This window comes from Malurus melanocephalus, unplaced genomic scaffold, assembly GCF_030028575.1.
Source record: "Malurus melanocephalus ecotype Western Australia unplaced genomic scaffold, MMel_1.1 scaffold_43, whole genome shotgun sequence".
NCBI lineage: Eukaryota > Metazoa > Chordata > Aves > Passeriformes > Maluridae > Malurus > Malurus melanocephalus.
Genome location: NW_026623275.1, coordinates 1,768,268 through 1,774,830, shown reverse-complemented (window position 1 = coordinate 1,774,830; position 6,563 = coordinate 1,768,268). Strand labels below are relative to the sequence as shown.

Below are 6,563 nucleotides of genomic sequence, written 5' to 3'. Positions count from 1 at the left end.
AAAAGCACTGACATTTAAGAAAAACTAAAAATATGAGCAGGACAGATCTGTTCCACTAATCAGGTTTTAAGAACATGATGCATCCTTGTGTTTTATCTCAAACACTGGCTGACCAAGAACAGAGCTGCTTCAGYGAGCTGCGTCCTTGAGCCACTGTGTTGTCTGTACATGCTAATAAGGAGAACGAGGAGAATTAATAAGCAATTTGAGCTGCAGAATAATTTCTTGAAGTGTATTTTCAAACCTTTTTAACACGAAGTAGCACACAAAGTTACTCTATCATTTAAAGAGGGATCATTGTGTTACTTGATTTGTATTTTTCAACCTAAAAGTTGTGGCTTCAAAAATTAGAACATTGATCTTTCTTATTGCTAGAAACAGTTAGAAAAAGAGATAAATGACTGATACCAYAAAGAAGTAAAATAAATGAGAGGGAAAGCCTGAGAAAAAGGGGATGCCAGATTTAATGAATAATTACCATGAACTGGGTCACATGGTTTCCAGTTCTTACATAGGTCAGACTGTGAGGAGATAGCATTTACTTAACTGAAAGGCCTGAGTAAGTAGTCTCAACAACCTTTGTGTAGAAAGTGAGGAAWTTTCAGCTGATCTCTCCTTAATTCATGAGATTTACGCTATGTGACTGTCACAGCTATATTTCAGGCATAGATTCAGGGTCATAACAAAGGTGTGTCTTTAACGTATTTATTTAAGGATTGTCCAGGTAACATGCCCAATACCCACTTAGCCAAATACAGACCTGAAACCTAGCCTGAAGAACATGCATGATTGCAATTAAAAAATAAACAAAACTGGTGGCAGGTAGCCGAGAAAAAAGGGAAGGAAGGGTTGTTGCAATTGCCGAAGTTTATTCCCACAGTTCAATGTGCATTTAAAGCAGTGTACACCCACAGTAAGTCCTTGAAGAACTGCCAGAAACTAGTGTGGGTCATGTAGGTTTGTCCCTGCTCCAAYGAGGACAACTATCTGACACAATTACTGAATCCTAAATTATTTGAAAAGGATGGCAAAGGGAGGAGATATTAAAGCTAGTTAAACTGGATTTCATAAAGATATGAATGACTGTAGCCATATTCATCTTTGAAATAAACTAAGGACTTTGAAAAATGAAAACTGAATTAACTTCCTATCACCGTTTAAAAGATGAGTTCAGAACTGGTGGTGTGTGGGTGGGTGGGCTGATGGGAAAACCTTAAAAGCTGAAAATCTGTGCTAGAAAATGATTATGAAGGTGTATCTACACCAAGCACTACAGCATCCTCCGTGTTTCATGCTATCCAGGCTATTTTCTATAGGCAGCTCAGCAAGACTGGTATGTGGGAATAGTAACTGGAGTTACATTTTCATTGCTCTATGCCTGGACTGACACCCACTGAATTGCTGGAACTGCAGAGCCTCTCTCCAGGAGAGGGGGAAAACTCACCAAGTCCTGCATAAGTCAGAGGGCAAACATGGATRCAAGACCAGTTTGAACTGGACAGAGTGATGTGGTTTGGTCTTGTCACAATTGAGCAAGAAGTGCACCCCAATAGCAAGAAGGTGATTTGGCGGTAGTCATTCAAGAGGATGCACCTGCCTTGGCTCATTCTTTTTTAGATTTGTTATCACAGGGAATAGAGCCCTTTCTAAACTGATTGATCGTTACCRAACAGGGAAAAGTATTGCAAAATGCAAGTATTAACTTGCACATTTGTTTTGTTTTGAGCATATTTTAGAAGAGCCAGAGGCATGCCTTTTTAGTAAGCAGGCAGTTGGCAAAAACCCTCTAGGTATCAGAAAAGCCCTGTGCTATAATTTTCCTAGAATAATAATGTCAAACAAATGACAATAGAAAGCCTATAAAATTTGCAGCCAGCTGGGCAAATTCTCGTGTGTGAACCACAGAAACTGTAAGTGCCCATACAGAATATTTTGTCTCTATCAGAGCTGCTCCAGTCTGCTGCGTCCCTTGCCAGAGTTGCTGTAACCCCCTCACCTGCCATCTGCAAATAGTGGCTCCATTGGTGAATGCTGAGGAGCTCCGACCCAAGTTTCAGAACACTGTTAAACGTGTGCTGTAAACGTGTTGGTTTTGCGTGGGTAGTTAAATGTAGATCAATGATCCTTTTTAGCATTAATGTTAACAGGATATTACAAGGGATTTGGCATGCATCAGAAATTATTATTAGTGCTTATTTTCCAATTTCCCCAAACAAGATGGAGAGGGCTTTTGTAACCCAGTTCTTTTGTGAGTTAGTTATTTTGTCCCAGTGTACTTGCTACTTCATATTCTGTTGTTTGGGCAACAGTCTGGACATTAAGTGTGGCTGTAATTCCTCCTCTTAATGGTATTTCACTTCCCATGACTCTTGCTTAGTTTCACCTAATCCTATCTCAAACAAAGACTTAACGAGCCAAGAAGGACCTTGGCTGAGCTGAGGACTGAACCAGGGCTGAATATGGTTTTGAAGAAGACCAAAATATAATAATTCCTCGTGTCATCTGATCATTGTGTTTTGCAACTTTTTTCCAAAAAGGCCRTGTTCAGCATTGCACCTCAAGGGTTCCATCTATGTTTCAACTCCTTTTCTCTTTGACAGGGAGGTAACTTGGTTGCGATGCAATATTCTTTGTCRAACTGGGTCTGTATGAGTCATTTATTGAGAAGCTAAATAAAACTACTGACAAAATCTCATTACTTCTGACAAAAAGAGACTCAAGGCTGCTCCCCATTTTGTTTCACAGTACTGCACACATTACTCTTTGGATCCTTCAGACTGATATGATGTTTATGAATTCTTTCATGTTGTAAAATAAATACTAAATGCTATTTTATTTGATCATTAARTCATAGAATACTACATAAGCAGTGGTGGTCTTGGCTACAGCTGCCCACTTTGGAGATCATGTAAGTTGTGCAGTGAGGTGTCACCTTGTCATGCTCTGGGGAGGTTTCTGGACCCCATCCTGGCCAGCCCCAGGAGGCTGTGCTTGAACCAGCAGTKACAGTGGGGAACCAGGCTGTAGGAAGGGTCAATTGCCCAGGCACRACAGTTGTCCTTCAGCAGTGGGATGCTCCTGCTTAAGCCACTAATTGTGTCCTGTGTAATTCATCCACAGTGTATGGTTAATACACACAYTCCCTAGAATACTACCCCTTCATTTACCCTTACCACTTAAAATAGCCTTCTAGCCCAGAATTGCAGGATACTGCAAGTGTGGTTTGAGTTTGTTTATTAGAAGTAAAAAGGCTGTTTGGTTCTTYAGATAAACCGGGAAAAACACCAAAGAACAGACCAAAAATTGCTTTTAYGTGGAAACAAAATATGGGGCAAACAGCATTCAACTACAGCACTGTRTTTTGAGGAGTGATAAGTGTGGACTGGAGCAAAGATTCAGAGCAGTGCCTAGGGGAAAGCTGCTGTATCTGATACGGATGTAAATATGTACATGAMATCAACACTGCTTCATTTAAGAATCAAGTCTGCATTTTTTAGTGATGCAGTGAATTTTTCACTGTAAAAGAAAAACACCCCACCTACCCAAGATATTTACATGTCTGCACTCAGAACAACCAATTAAAAGAGAAAATGTTCAGCTGCCACAACTAAGTATATAATGGGAAGTTCTTAACATCAGATTATCTTAAAGYAATAATTAATGTCTTGTTCATTTTTTAATGTATTGGAATGGAAGTGGTATATATTCTGACGATGATTAAGGAAAAGATGATGCCTGATTCTTAAGGTACTGCTCCCTTTTGCTGGGGTGATGTGGGTGCTGATTGAAGTACACGAGCATTCCCACTAGAGGGGGGTCCACTCAGCCTAGRTGGCAATGCATTTTGGCTTTTTTTTTTTTCTTTCTTTTTGGAAGCTCAGCATGAGGAAAATGTCTTGTTTCAGTTCTTTATGTTGTGTATCTTTTGGTGTCAGCAGTTAGAAGGTCCAAATGAATGGACTAACACACTAGTCCACTGTTAAACACAGTAATAACAAAGAATACAGAGGATATTTCATGGCATCATCTGTAAGGTGAGGACAGGTATTTATCACAGAAGTGGTGTAATCRTTCTTGGAAAAGTAGAAGCAGTGTTATCAGACCTGTTCAATAACATTTTTAATTAGAATTGTTATCTGTACTAGCTTCATTCCAAGCCATTTTACTGTTTCTCTGAGTCTTACGTTTCTAAACATAGAAGAAAATATTTCTSTATGTAAGAGACTAACGGTATGTTGAACCAGCTTAAACCTCTTTACTCTTTGATGTCACAGTTTGTTCCTCTCAGTTTCTTGGTGAAAAGAAGGATTGAGTTTTGCACATATGCTGGTCAATGTGCCGTGCTAATTGATGTGTTTTGGAACTGTGGCAGTCACAAGCATTCTCTCTGAGCAAGAGTTTCCTTAGCAGAGCCCAGGTGTTGACAATACACCTGTGCTCTACAATGAGGATCCTGGCAAGTGAGGTGCCCTCTCTGCAGATGAGACACAGTGTGGAGCCCAAATTAAAATTCTTCTTGATCTGTGCTGGATTAGTGCAGGGATTCCATCCCATTCTATTCATGTCATGCTGCTGCAGGGCAGGGAGCAGGCGGCCCTGGACAGGCTCGCTGGGGCTCTCTGCCCAGCTGGGACTCTTGGGAAGGAGAGGGAGGAGGAAGGGACAKCAGGGAAAGGGAGACAGTGTACTGGGACTGGCAAGGCATCAGCAACCCTGGTGGTTTCAAGGAGGGAGTGAAAGAAGGACCCATAAATAAATCTCCATAATAGAAATGTAGCATGGTAATATGCATCCACTCTCTTCAACTACCTGAAAGGTAGAACAACTACTAGAGGTTGTAGCCAGGTGGGGGTCAGCCTCTTCTCCCAGGCAACAAGTGACAGGACAGGAAGACATAGCCTCAAGCTGTGTCAGAAGTTCAAGTTGGACATCAGGAAGAATTTCTTCACTGAAAGGGTGGTCAGARTTRAAATGGGTTGCCCAGGGTGGTGTAGAATCACTGTTGCTGGAAATGTCTGAGATACAACTGGWCATGGCACTTGATCTGGTTGACGTGGTGGTGTTCAGTCAAAAGTTGGACTTGATGGTCTTGGAGATWTTTCCAATCTTTATGATTCTATGATTAATGGAACTGGAGATAGCATCTGGGGTATGTGACTGCATAATACTACACAGAGAAAACTGAGTGAGTTTGAACAAGTTTTGGGGTCTTACCTAGTGGTGGTAGCTGGATGTTGTACCAAAACAGTAAGCTTAGTGAAAATGAGCACTTCAGATGTGTACCACATTAACCCTAACCACAATGCTTCTGGTGGTGGAATGACTTTTTTCAGTAGCCACCTGAGYATCTGAGTAGGACACTATATTGTGACAAGCAGTCATACAGTTATTTCCAATCTGATGGCTGATTATTCTTTTTGGCCCTGGGCAAATCACTTAACCCTCTGTCTGTTTCTTCATCTGTAAAATATATTATGGATATTTATCAGTCTCACCAGGACTGATTGTTTAATATTTATAAAGTGCCTAAAGGATTAGAAGCTTAATATWAGGAGCTAATACATATCATATCATTTTAGATTGATTTTATTTACTTGGATTTTTTTTCCTACCTCCTATTGAATGRGAAGCTATTTTGTAGCCTCTTACTACCATTCCTAATTAGCTGGACAGGTCACAATCAGTAACTCCAGGTTAATTTTCTTCATTTATTCCTAGTTCCTATGAATGCTTTATCTCCGCCCTCCTCTTTTTTTCTCCTCCCTTTTTTAATTTAGAGATGAAGAAATACCATATGTTGCTAGATCATGGCATAAATATATTTAAGTGCTGCCATCATTGTTAGTTTATCAGCCTTTCCATTATAAACCCTCTTGTTCAGRGGTTTATAATTCTGGCGTTATAACATGCTTCAGGCTTAAACTTCACATTTCATTTTTTCCCTCTTGATTTGCCTTAAATCCTTCACTCTTCTCATGTTAAACTGGAGATTAGATACATTAGTTATAGTTATACTAGTTATATAAATTATAATGCAGCAGTAGTCATTTAAAATAGGATGTAAATCAGAGAAATAGAAAATTTCCTAGTGGTTAAACTGTGAGCCTGAGAGTCGAGATCTGGGATTCTTTTCCTGAGTGTGTCCCTGGCTTGGCACATGACTGCTAAAAAATTATTTAACCTCTTTCTGCCTTACTCTTCTTTCTCCATATTGGTATGATGACATTTCTGACTTCACTAGTGTATTGGGAAGGTTAATTAATTAGAATTCATAAAAGCACTGAGATTCTCMGGTGAAAGGTGCTGAAGTGTGAAGTATTTTTAAGGAGTCTAATGAAAAATCGGTGTGCTTGCTTTCCTGCGTCTGTTCCTRTTGTCGCAGATTAGCATGTATCAACTCTAGAGCTGTGCAGTGTGTGGCAACCAGCAAGGGGTTTGATCTGGAGCACCACTCGATGACCTGGCAGCTTGCTTTTCTCAGGCTTTCAAACATTCACTGTATCTCTCAGCCAGCTGCTCTTGGCCTTTGCCTGGGGAAGAGTTCAGGTGTTTCCAGACTTTTT

At 40.2% G+C, this 6,563-nt stretch overlaps 1 protein-coding gene across 5 annotated transcripts in view; it reads left to right on the top strand.

Moving 5' to 3' along the window:
* The window catches only part of ARID1B (AT-rich interaction domain 1B), a 322,664-nt gene that overhangs the window by 173,055 nt on the left and 143,046 nt on the right, over positions 1–6,563 (top strand). The window lies entirely within an intron of this gene.